The 13,859-nt window shown below is 43.1% G+C and overlaps 2 pseudogenes; one reads left to right on the top strand and one right to left on the bottom strand.

Moving 5' to 3' along the window:
- The first annotated feature begins 2,082 nt into the window (after nt 1-2,082).
- LOC136524231 (uncharacterized) lies at nt 2,083-8,955 on the top strand (annotated as a pseudogene).
- A 1,875-nt stretch (nt 8,956-10,830) lies between these two features.
- Nucleotides 10,831-11,675, bottom strand: LOC136524230 (adenylate isopentenyltransferase 1, chloroplastic-like; annotated as a pseudogene).
- Nucleotides 11,676-13,859: the final 2,184 nt, after the last annotated feature.

The following is a 13,859-nucleotide window of genomic DNA, read 5'->3' as shown; positions in this document are numbered from 1 at the left end:
AGGGCGCTACGTCATATGAAGATCTTAGAACGATTAGTGGTGTCCTGTATCCTACATTCAAGGATGTCTGCAAGGCTATGGGCCTCCTTGGCGACGATAGTGAGTGGCGTGAGGCTCTAAGGGAAGCATCCGTGTGGGGTTCAACCGCTCAGATGCGACAACTTCTTGTTACTATAATTCTTTTTTGCTCTGTTTGCGATGCAGCGTCTCTGTTCCATGAGTTCTACACGTATTTCACTGATGATATAGAGTATAAAATAAAGAAGCTGATGCAGTTGCCTTTCTACAAAGTTCCTTACCATCATCTAAAGAATTAGGTCCTGATTGAACTTGATAACCTATTCATCAAAAACGGTGCTTCAATGACGGACCATGGTTTACCAAAACCTGACCTTAGCACGAGCAATAAGATGAAAAATAGATTACTAGCTGAGGAGCTGGCTTATGACTCTGCAAATCTCCAACACATGCATGATACCCTTGCCAGCCAGTTGACCTCTGAACAAAGACATATATAAGATGTTGTGCTGCAGTCAGTCTACGAAAATTCAGGGCATTGTTTCTTTGTGTATGGGTATGGTGGGACTGGGAAGACATTTCTCTGGAATGTGCTCATTTCACGTTTGCGTTCAGAAAAGCATATTGTCCTAGCTGTAGCATCTTCTGGTGTCGCTTCACTCTTGCTCCCTGGAGGCCATACTGTGCATTCTCGTTTTAAAATTTCTATAGTTATTGATGAGTCGTCCATGTGTGATATTAAAAGGGGATCTTTTCTTGCTGACTTAATTGTGCAGAGCTCTTTGATTATATGGGATGAGGCCCCCACGACTCACCGGCATTGTTTTGAATCCTTAGACCGTACCATGTGTGACATCCTTGGCCAGATGACTCTTCTAGTTTCCATAGGGTGTTTGGTGGGAAAACTATGTTGCTGGGTGGAGATTTCCGCCAAGTGATGCCTGTAGTTGAGGGTGGTACTAGATTAGATACGGTTGATGCATCCATTACTAACTCCTACCTATGGAGCCATGTTAGGATCCTGAGGCTTACAATCAATATGCGTCTGCTTGGGATGGCGAGTGCTGGATTACCAACTGAACAAATCAAATCGTTCAATGATTGGGTGTTGAGCATTGGTGATGGAACTGCAGAAGGTACTGCCCATAATGAAGATGAAGGTTCTGACCTTATCGAGATACCACGCGATATACTGATTCCAAGGATTGGTTCTGCTGTTGATGACATTGTGAGATCTACTTACCCTAACCTACAGACCTCATATTCTGACCCAGTATATCTAAGGGAACGGCTATTGTTGCTCCAAAAAATGACACCATTGATGAAATTAATACCCACGTGCTTTCCTTAATCCCAGGCCATGAAAGGATATACGTCAGCTCGGATAGTTTGGTTGATTCGTCAAAGGAGCATGGCAACTTGGACCTGCTTTATCCCGTCGAGTTCCTAAATTCTCTGCAATTTAAAGGAATCCCCCCCATAAGCTTATTCTACAATTTAAACCAGAGTGCTGGCCTCTACAATGGTACACGTCTTCTAATAACACAGCTAGGAGATCGTGTGTTGGAAGCTCAAATAATAACTGGTTCGCATATTGGTGATAAGGTCCTCCTTCCTCGAATTTCCTTGCACGTATCCAGCACTAAATGGCCATTTGTACTTAGCAGACGTCAATTCCCAGTGCGACTGTGTGATGCAATTACTATAAATAAGAGCTAGGGACAGACTTTGCATAGTGTTGACCTATACTTGCCCCATCCAGTGTTTTCTCATGGACAGCTCTATGTTGCTATATCGCGTGTTACATCTAGAGATGGACTTAGGGTTCTGATTGATGATGACAGCGATCCAGACTCCAACCTCACTGAGAACATTGTTTATAGAGAAATCCTCCAAGCCCTATGGTATTGTTTCTTCTACTGCCATGTGTGTTCCATACTTGCTCAAATTGTTATGGCATCTTCCATGTCACCCATACACCCCCGCAATTGTTTGTTGTATTTTCCTCGTTTTTTTGTGCTTCATTTGACTCCTGCTCCCCTTCCCATGCTCGCCTATTGCCAGATGGAGTACAGCTTGCTATCCCATATTAATCCAACAAGGCACAATTGGTGCATCAAGGTTAGAGTTGCTAGGGTGTGGCACTCATCTAGGACTTCTAAGGGAAATGGTGCTACTGCCATGGAGCTTGCTCTGGTTGACGAACAGGTGACTACCTGACACGTGTGCCTATATTGTTTTACTCCATGGTTAGTATGGACCTTTGAATCTCTGTGCATCAGGGTGTAGGCATTACAGCCTGCATTGCCCAGAAGGACGTTAACAAGTTCGCCGATGCTCTAGTGGAAGGGCATTCATACATGATAAAAAAATTTCAAGTTAGCAAGCAAGGAAGGAAGTACAATGTCGTGCCCAACACACACACGATCTTTTTTACGCCATGGACTATCATTGAGGACGTCCCTGTGGAGCTATGCAACAATCTTCCACTCTATGTTTTTAATTTTGTCGACTTTGAGGACTTAGATCGCAGGGCAAGAGGTAGGCATGGTGCCCATGGTTTAGTAGGTACGTGCTGAGCCTCATGGTCTAGATTTCTGTATCCTCTCTGGTGATGTAATGTTGATGGAATTTTCTACATATGTTATCGGACAGCTTACGGTCGTCCATCCAGTCATACAGTCTAGTGGTCTAAATGGGACGTCTGTCAGGCGCTTGGTGGACCTACGCGATTTAAGGTTGGTTTCCGAATTTGTTTATACATTTGTTGGTAATTATTATTGTTTCCATAACCCTTCACCATGCTGCAGTGACCGGCTTTTGCAAGTAACCTTGTGGGCTGAGCATGCCACAACCTTTGAGGATGAGTTCCTAGCTGAAACTGCCGGTAAAGATGAACCAGTCGTAATCGTTTTTGCTGGAATGCATGTGAGGCAATACTTGGGTGAGTGTTAGCATCGTGTTCCTCAATACTAAATACTATGCCCATCATGCATCCTGATCTGTCCGTTTAAATATTGACCTAGGTAATCCAACATGTGGGAGTGGTGATGCAACAAAATGGTATGTGAACATTGACATACCTGAGGTCAATGCTTTCCATGCTAGGTAACCTGTTACAAAACCTTTTTTCCTTGTTAAGTTATCCATATGCACGCCTGTGTGGGTGTGCTCACGTAGTTTGTCTTGTCCTCAGCCTACAGGGGAGAGGTTCTGAGGTCGTGCTCCTACCAGGAGATGGTGCATCTGAAGCTGGTACTATCGACGACCCAGGTTCTAATAGGAAGACTGTGTTGGAGCTCCTCTCATTGAATCCTCATGAGAATAATGTACTTCCTTCCTATTGACTCATCTTATTTGTGCCTATTGTTGCATGGTGGAGGAGTTTAACCTCTGTTATGTTCTAGGGCGTACGCTTTACTTGTGATGCAAGGATACGGGAAATTGACGTTTTGAATGGATGGTGGTACAAGGGATGCACTACATGCAAAAGAGGACTAAAGCCAAGTTTTGATGGCTTCGAGTGTACTAACTGTGATGAGTTGTAGCCAACGGTCATCCCTAGGTATCCCTTGCTTGCCATTGATTCCCTTCCAGTATTCAGGCCTGTCAGCAGATCTTAGTAATTGTTTTCCCTGCAAACACAGCTACAAGCTAAGTGTGGTGATTAAGGATGGTATTGGTCACGTCAAAATATTTCTATTCGGTGGTGTGGTAGAGCAGGTTGTCCGGCGCACTGCTGCTGACCTTGTGGAAGAAAGCTAATCTAATCAGATTCTGCTTCCTGCTCCCCTCCGTAGTCTTGTTGGCCGGAGCTATGTGTTCCAGGTGGTTATCAGTGAGCAGACATTCAGGACTGGACAACTGACTTTCTTGGCTAGGAGGGTGTTTACGTCTCCAATGGACGCTGATGGTCAGCGTGGTGGTCCTCGTGCTCCTATTGGTGGCTCTCCGCTGGGTCCATTGCCGAGTAAAACTTCAACCCTACCAAAGGATCCTAGTGTTAAGACAACGATTGAGACAATAGATACTACCTCTGCTAAAGAAAACGAGGCTACCGACTCCACCTTGGCTAAGACCCCCACCTATGTAGAAAGCGTCTCCACTCCACCTCAAGAGGTTGTTCTAGTTGCTAATGACAAAAACTTAGCAAAGGAAAAGGAGGTGCCCTCTAGGGCTCGTGAGGATACTGGGTATGCACCTTTTGTCTCGATATAATCACCTACCTCTTTTGTGTGCTACTTTGTATTCTAATTAAAGATGATACCCAATTCCATGGTATATAGGTTCCCAATTCCATGGTATGTAGGTTCCATAATGAATGAAATAATTATGCTGTAAATGTGGGACTGAGCTTGCTGATGATGTATTTGTGCGATGCAGGAGCCATCTGGGCAAAAGATCAAGATCTGCTCGGAAGGAACTATCCTTCTCAAAGGAGAAGGCAAGGTACATTACTCTATTGTGTTGGGTTCCTGATTGCCCTTTTTCTTAATTTCCCAGTAACGAGTAGGCCTGCATCCATGTGTCGCACCATCAACCTGCCGCCGCGACGCCTCCTGTCCAGACCACACATGTGGTTGTCGTAATAACCAGCAATATATGCACATGGAGCAATAAATAGTACCTGTTGCACTTATGCTTCGATATGTGCCCGTCTGTGTTAGCCTTTTGTGTTCCTTAAAGGAACATGTATTCAATAAGGTCCTATGTATGTCTACCTGTTCCAGTGTAACACATGTATTAGGCCATTTCCTGTTGGCTGAACTGGCATCGTGCCACGTTGCTACTACCATGTAAGATATTGCATTCCGAGATAGTTTGTACGGTCATGGTTATCGTTTTGAATGGATATATTTGGCGTTTCGTTGCCATATGGTACCCATGTGTTGGTTTCGTTTAGCTGCCTTCACCTCACTGGACCCAACCTTACTAGGCTATTTGCCTTCCCCATAGCGGGCCACCTTCCTCTCTAGCTTCGATATTTTAGCTTTCAATCTAGCATTCTCCGCGAGTAACTTGCCTTGTTTACTTTGTAGTCGTGAACAGGTCCTTTCAAGGTCGTCCCTTTCTTTAGCAACTTCCTTACATATTTTTGCGACACCCATCACCCTCGCCTTCCATACATCTAGTTTCCTCCTACTAAAATCATTGATTTTAACAAGGCCACATTTCTCTAGCACGGTGACAGCGAGCAGCCTTTCCAATGGCTCTTCTTGCAGAAATCGATGAGGTGGCTGTGAACTCTCGTGGACCACGGTATCCCATGGAGACCTAGTTAAGAAGGTCCACTTCTATGATAGCATAGAACTTCGTGTCCTCCCTCTGCTTGCAAGTTATTCTTGGTTCATTCAGTCCAAGCTGACGCACAATCCATGCGAGGCTCCTCAGGTAGTTGATGGTTAGCTTTGCCATGTAGTTCACCTGGAATGGTAACTAAGGAAGAAATTACAGCATGCTAGGACAAGTGGATCCGCAGCATAATATTGCGCTCAGCTTATACAAGAAGTTAATATTAATAAGTGTTCCATCTACATATCGTGCCGAGCACATATTATAGATCCTTCCCTACACTGACCCAGCACGATGCCTAATTATTCTTAGGCTTAGTGAGTGAGAAGTAGGAATTGATAAACATATTTCTTGTCAGACATACCTCACCCCTCTGGCTTCCTTCTTGCACGTAGGACGCGCCTATGATGGTATAGGCTCTGTGTGCCCTTTTATAGAGACTCCCAGAAACTATGGTTCGCACAAATGCAGATGAAAGCAAGGGGTCTGGGATATGGGTTCACCACTTTAGTGTATGTCGTCGTATTGCCCAACCCATTTCGTGTTTTGTCCACAGAAGTTGGTACCACCCGCCGATAGCCAAGTATGGGCGTTGATATTGATCGATATAGGAACCTATTTAATAATGGGTTCACAAGTACCTATTATTGCCGCCCATGTCAAAACTGGACTCACACATAAATATTTATACTGTCCCTAAAATAAATGGTCCTTCGATTTGAAAGGGAGCATAATTATCATGTTCCAATATAATAAATGATTTTAGATTTGGCTAGATCTATACAAAAGACTATGAATATTTTATGATACCGAACATGCGTTATTACACTAACTATGGGGTGTATTTTATATACTAGAAAATTTATTTATAGAGGCAAATGTTAATATGTCTTGTGTAATCTTGATTGAGTTTTGAAAAAAACTTGCTTATTCTAAATCTAGAATTGAATATCTTGTCATTTGAATTTCGCATCAAGATCCATCCCTATCCCTATGTTCCATCCTATGAGGTAGATTGATTTGACCCCTCAGACAGTCAGCTAGTCACCAATCTTGCCAAATGTGACAAAACAACAGATGCTTCAGAGTCTATGAAAATTACTTTCCTCCGTTTGTGTTTACTTGTCAGCAACTTTTTACTGTAGCAAATTTGACCATCTGTTTTTTCTTCTAAAAAAATCTTAGATACTTCAATGTATATAACACTAATGAAGTATGTTCAATAAAGAATCATATATGTGAAAACTTGATGTGTCTAAAAATCTTTTGCAGAAAAAACGTATGATCAAAATTGCTACAGTAAAAATTCGGTGACAAGTACACGAAAACGGAGGTAGTAAATGCTAGCCTGTGCTTAGCCATCGCGTAAGTATGACAACCAACCCTTGCAACAAGAACAGCATTGGAGATGGCGACAATTTTCTTGCGTAATGTTTCTTAGACCACTCTCAATGTGTGGTTTCATGTCCTAGTTTCCAACACATCCTATTTTAGAAACAGTGCAGAAGAGTTTCATTCTAATGAAACTCTCTCTACTCATATAAAACTCTTATCATCTCTCTTCAATAATATGGTGCCACATTAACATATTTAATACCCATGAAACTCTGATAAAATCCCACTGAGACTGGCCATATGTGGGGAAAAATGCCTATCATGATTTGGGTAGGTTCGGTAAATTTATATAAAAATAAAATAAAGTTCCAGACGTACACATCGTTGGAGGCGTGCGTGTTCATATTGTTTTCTCTGTAGTTTAATCTAGCTAGAGATATTCTCTCCGTCCAAAAAAATATATAGTCTTATTTTCCAAGAATTAAACAGGTTAAACTTTGACTGAATCATATAAAACAACAGTAATGTTCGTGAAACACAATAAGCACTATTACGTTAGTTGTATAATATCTTTTTGTATTAATTCTTTTGATGGACGTAGGTGCTGCTATTATTTTAATTCTTTTGATAGACGTAGGTGCTGCTATTATTTATTATAAACTTGGACGGACTTAAGCTAATTATTTGATCGGTAGGGATGCTGTAGTTGTATTATTGGAGCAAGTGATTTTGACCACACCTTACCAGGGCATGACTCAATTTAAATGCCTGATGCGGCCTCTGTTTAATTGGTCACATGTCTCACCTCGCTGGATTTACACTTTATAATGATGAGTGCCGCCACAGTTACACTGTCGGTGTTATCACGTCGATATTTATTTGGGTTCCCAGTCCTGGTCACCTGCTGCATGTCTCTATCCAGACGCGCGCCCCTGGCGATGCGTGCGTGTCTACTTATACCGGCAGACCAAATGCAAGACCACGCATCCTAGATCACCTACTTGCGGGCAGGCAAAGACCAACACATAGGTAAAGTAGCTTTCCAACATTTTCACATTCATTCCCACCAGCAAAAGTGCATTGTTTGTGCCACATGCCCACATGTATAGGCCAAGCTAGGCATAGGTTTCTCTGCCCAACATTTCTATGCATTTTTATACTTCGAATTTCCTTCATTTAGTGCTGCATCTAATTTTGCATATGAGCATGGGAACTGGTAACTCTGAATAAACAAGTGGATACAGGTGAAATGTGGTCATGTGTTGTTTCCTTTAGATGATAGCGTGCGAGTCGAATATATATGTGAGTAATCACGTACACCTTTCCTTAAGAAAATATGCCCATCATACTAATTCATTGTCACAAACGTTGACAAATTGCAGATTGAGTAGCGGTAACATAGACAAGGGGAAGAGCACGAACGGGAAGCCAATGCCGCAGGGCTCCCAGAGAGTACAGTCCAGTGATTCCGGATCCGTAACCTAGGTACACTTTAACGTTCTTAGGCACAACCGACACCGTTTCATATGCCCACATTGGTAGCTATTATTTCATGCATGGCACATGTTCTTGTTAGTGATTACCTCGTGTGTAAATGGCTAAGCATAGATGTAGGTAGGTGGTAATTATTTTCATGATCTCATAACCCATTCGTGTATGTGGCTCATCTGTATACACTTTTTTATTCTTTTTTAGGAACCTCCTGTAGTTGTTATCTCGCGCAAGGATATCCTGCGCCAAATCATTACCAGCATAGGCGCAACTATTCGTACTGCAGGGGTGGTAAAGATGGAGAACTCCAAAAGGATAGCCTGGCTTAGAGTTGAAATCCCTTCTAAAGATGGTACAAGAGGCATGGTGGGGCTTCAGAACTTCCGAGGCGTTCCTTGCATGAATGATTATGAGGCAGAAGAAAATGTTTCTGAATTAGAAATTTTCCACCTCATGTCACATTTAAATATATGGGTCAAGGATATAAGTTATGATCCACTCATAGAAACAGGTAGGCACTTGCACTATTATATGAACTGGTCCCAGTTCCTTCAGACCACATATCAAGAATTGAGTGCAGAGAAGGATGCCTTATTGAATGCCCACAAGGCTCTTTTGGAGCGTCTGAGCTCCATCTGTGCAAGATACAATGACATCCTTCCCCAAGTGTCCAGTGCTGTAGCGACAAGCGTACAAAGTCAGCCCGTTACATACACAGGAGCAGAAGCACCGGAGATACGATATGGAGAGCTTGCTCACGAGCTAATTAGCGTTTTGCAGGAGAACACCATTGGTGTTATTCTGGCTAATGATAGTTGAATGGTATGCATGCTACGTGGGTATTTACTATTGGATTATAGTTTCATGTTACATACCTCTCCTAATTTGGCATTCCACTTACATATGTTTGTGCACTCTCTTGCAGGAATTCAATCAAATGAGGATGCCACCATCCAGTTCAGTCCAATGCGTATGAGGCCTTAGGCTACCCTAATAATCTCCTTCAATTATATTTCACGCATCTATATCTATCACAAACCATGTTCCACCTAAGCTACCCTAATAATCTCCTTCAATTATATTTCTCGCATCTATATCTATCACAGGCCATGTACCACCTAGCGAATTCACCTTGTACCAGCATGCATATGGCTCCCCCTACAAGGGGACATTTTAGTCCATCTGGAATGTTGGGTCACACATATGGCACTATATATTATGGTATCCAGAATTGCTCGTGCCCTATAATGTATTTTTTATGTGTTTCAAGTGTGCGCCTTCCCACCATCTAGGTTGCATAATAAATAATAGTGTGTGCTTTGACCCAATATTGGATCGGCTACTATGTTACTATAAATACCTGCATTGTGCATGTGAAACTAAATACCCGTATGGACGCGCGTACACACACCAACATGTATGTATGTATGTATGTATGTATGTATGTATGTATGTATGTATGTATGTATGTATGTATGTATGTATGTATGTATATGTATGTCGTCTGTATGTCTGTATGTATGTATCTGTATGTCTGTATTTCTGTGTCTGTCTGTATGTCGTCTGTATGTCTTTCTGTCTGTCTGTCTGTCTGTCTGTCTGTCTTTCTGTCTGTCGTTGTCTGTCTGTCTGTCTGTCTTTGTCTGTCTGTCTGTCTGTCTGTCTGTCTGTTCTGTCTGTCTGTCTGTCTGTCTGTCTGTCTGTCTGTCTGTCTGTCTGTTCTGTCTGTCTGTCTGTCTGTCTGTCTGTCTGTCTGTCTGTCTGTCTGTCTGTCTGTCTGTCTGTCTGTCTGTCTGTCTGTCTGTCTGTCTGTCTGTCTGTCTGTCTGTCTGTTCTGTCTGTCTGTCTGTCTGTCTGTCTGTCTGTCTGTCTGTCTGTCTGTCTGTCTGTCTGTCGTCTGTCTGTCTGTCTGTCTGTCTGTCTGTCTGTCTGTCTGTCTGTCTGTCTGTCTGTCTGTCTGTCTTTGTCTGTATCTGTCTGTCTGTCTGTTGTTGTCTGTCTGTCTGTCGTCTGTCTGTCTGTCTGTCTGTCTGTCTGTCTGTCTGTTGTATGTCTGTGTCTGTCGTTGTCTGTCCTTGTCCTCTTCATCTCCCGCCCAGGATGCTTACGTCTTAGCCCGCTAGGTAAATTGCAACACCCATCCCAACTATCATTAACGGTATGAACATAGTCCCTAGTGTACCCACCTGGTATCGAGTGGTCAACTATATACACAACCAACGAGTATAAATTAGCACATAAATTGATGTTGAGGATTTTTATAGATGGCTACTTCCTTGCATAATTCATCATAAAGAGGATGGAACGTTAAGGTACATACAACCATACAAATCATTGTTGCTGCCCCATAGATTAATACAACAGTAGGTCAAATGTTTCCATACAACATAATACTATAGGTTCGAGTCTCAGGGAGGTGATTCAGGCAGCAGTCCACACTTTGGCTACCAGAGGCCGCCACCTACATTACATGATAATGAATTTCAGGGAGAAAGTGGCAAGCATATGCATCTTAGTTTGTGTGCACTGGTACTGGCTCTGTCGAACTCAGGGCTTGTTTGCTTTGAAGACTAGGAATCTTGCCTGGCCCAGGCACCTCACCCAGGTCGTCAATTTCCAACGCCTGGGGCTAGATCAACCTGCCTAGGAGCGTGCCCCTAGGCCAGTTCTTCATCCAAACATGCTCTCAAAACATCAAGTATGCAAGAAATCATTAATGGTGGTAATAGCAGGGAGACTGACGTAGTGTTCCCATATTATGTCCTCTACAATTTGGCTTGATCCATTGAGACGTGCACGCATGACTTCTGTGGCATCTAGGGCATGAACAGGCCAACCCCAAACGCCAGCAATGCGGCAGATCTTTCTAGTTTGTGCTCTCGCAAGGGCTTGCGTATTCACCTTCATCTCATCTATGCAGGTAGGAAGCCCCCTATGTCCACTAAAATAATCCTTTAGTTCTCGCACGTCAATTGCCCTGGCCAACCCATTGTGGCCATCGATCTTGCAAATGGACATAGTATGATAATACTATTTGATTTCCTCAACTAGGCCATCTTCAACCATATCATCAATACGACGATTCAGATATTCATTGAGAACCAACTCATCAGCATGGAGCCACAAGAGCAGCTCTTGAACCTCAATTTTGGCCGATACCTCTCAAGTGTGAAGGGATCACCAATGGAGGGATCAAATTGTTCAGCGAGAAACCCATGGATTAGTGAGTTGGACCCACCTACCAAAACTGGCACCTGACCACGCCTTGCAATAGACGCCAAAGTTGTAGTTGCGATAGATCGAAACCAGGGTACGGATAAATCATCACTAATTGTTGAAACCATTCCGATAAGGTGATGAGGAATACCGTGTTGGTCGTTTAGATTGACCTTGTTGGTTGTGATGTCGAGGCCAGCATAGATTTGCATCTTGCCGGTGTTTACCACTTCGCCACCGATCGCCTTGCATACGTCGATTGATAGCTTCGTCTTTCCCGTACTCGTGGCACCTAGAATCACCACTGGTTTAATCGACAACATCTAGAGTCTATGGCAAGGGGAAAGAGTATGGGGGATGCAATCGGGGGGAGGAGGGGAAAGTGTCGCCGGTGGTGCCAATCATCGCTCGCCGTTGGTGTGTACTATATCAACGCATCTTATTACTTCTACCACTGTTTATGTGAACTTCCACATGGCAACCTTATATAGAAATACAATGTCCTTAAGGACATGATAGGTGCTTCCACTAATTCATTTTTGGTTACATCTAGTTGCTACGGTAGGTTACAAACACAAACTATATGTGTGCTCATTTCCCATGTGGTAATGAACCATATTTTACTCATCTTTGGTTAGAGGATAAGTATTTGGTGTATTTTTTGAGATTGTCCCTTCATGGGTGCCTTGTTTAACATTGTTTCTATATGAGGTAAATGTTGCTAGGCCGTGCCTTCTTATGTTTGGACGTTGATCAGACCGGGTGTTGCCTATTGGCAATAATGGCACCATCTATTGCATCATTATTGTTGTGTGAGGTGTGTATAGCGACATCCTAGGTCTTGTTTGTTTGTCAAGTGAACAAATTTTATTTTCAGTCTAGCGCTTAAATATAAGCCGCGCACCCAGCTTGTAATTTTTGTAAAATTTTTGACATTATCTGTGTCCCCTGGCCATGTAATTGCACTGTGTCTCCAACTTGCTACACCATTTATGTTTCTGTCATCATGTTGTATCTGTGCATCCTACATAAAGGCACTCATGCCCTTGAATAATGGAGAAAGCCCCTAAGGCATCTAGCAACGACTCCCACTTTGTCAGTCGCCATTGACCATACCACTACACAGCTCCACCCGCATGCGATACCACTGTTCCTAGCATTAAAGAATATCATCGGGCTGGCAGCTCCTGCCCATGAGTAATGGAATATGTCCCTTAAGCACCCAACAGCTACTCCCATGTTTTCACATCACCACTGCCTATACCACTAGATGACACTACTGGTTGCAAACACAAACTATATGTGTGCACATTTCCCATGTGGTAATGAACCATAGTTAACTCATTTTCGGTTAGAGGATAAGTATTTGGTGCATTTTTTGAGCTTGTCCCTTCATGGGTGCCTTGTTTCGCATTGTTTCTATATGAGGTAAATGTTGCTAGGCCATGCCTTCTTATGTTTAGACGATGATCAGACCAGGCAAAATAACGACACCATCTATTGCATCATTATTGTTGTGTGAAGTGTGTATAGCGACATCCTAGGTCTTGTTTGTTTGTCAAGTGAACAAATTTTCTTTTCAATCTAGCGCTTGAATATAAACTGCGCGCCCAACTTGTAATTTTTGGAAAATTCATGACCTCATTTGTGTCCCTCGGTCATATAATTGCAGTATGTCTCCAACTTGCTACACCATTTCTGTTTTTGTCATCATATTGTCTCTGTGCATCATACATAAAGGCACTCATGCCCATGAATAATGGAGAAAGCCCCTAAGGCATCTAGCAACTACTGCCACTTTATCAGTCGCCATCGACCATACCACTACATAGCTCCACCCGCATGCGATACCACAGTCCCTAATATTAAAGAATACCATCGGGCTGGCAGGTCCTGCCATGAGTAATGGACTATGTCCCTTAAGCATCCAACAGCTACTCCCATGTTGTCACATCACCACCGCCCGTGCCACTACACAACACTACACGCGTGCGCTACCACAGTCTCTCACATTAAAGAAGGTCCTTGGACTGGTGGACACAGCTCCATCCTTCTATCTATAAGATGTGGCAATGAAGAGCCCCTCCAGATCACGAGATCTAGCACGTCCTAACACAACATCCTTTCCATCAAGCATCATACCTCCAATTCCTCCCTTTTTCTACTTTCTTATACAAATCGTGTTGCGTTGCTTCTCGGTGCCCTTAGCAAGGTAAGCAAGTCATTAACGTATCTATAGAAATCTTACCCTCTCCTAAATGTTGAAAATGACTTCCCTCATTTTCCTCGCAGATGGCAGATGAAGGGTGGACCACCAGCTATTGCCTGAACAAGGATGGCTTCCCCAAGCTCTTGTATGCCACCATGGTCAGGCTAGGTATTTTGGATCACCCAGAATATGTAGGAAGGGAGTATGAGGAGTATGGCACTAAGAGGTGTGAGGTGATCATCTATGTTGGAGCAAGTAGGGATTTCCCTGACATAAATCCTTGGGTGGTGTCCACCAC

This window comes from Miscanthus floridulus, chromosome 18, assembly GCF_019320115.1.
Source record: "Miscanthus floridulus cultivar M001 chromosome 18, ASM1932011v1, whole genome shotgun sequence".
NCBI lineage: Eukaryota > Viridiplantae > Streptophyta > Magnoliopsida > Poales > Poaceae > Miscanthus > Miscanthus floridulus.
The sequence above is the reverse complement of the archived record's forward strand: the minus strand, read 5'-3'. Positions and strand labels throughout refer to the sequence as shown.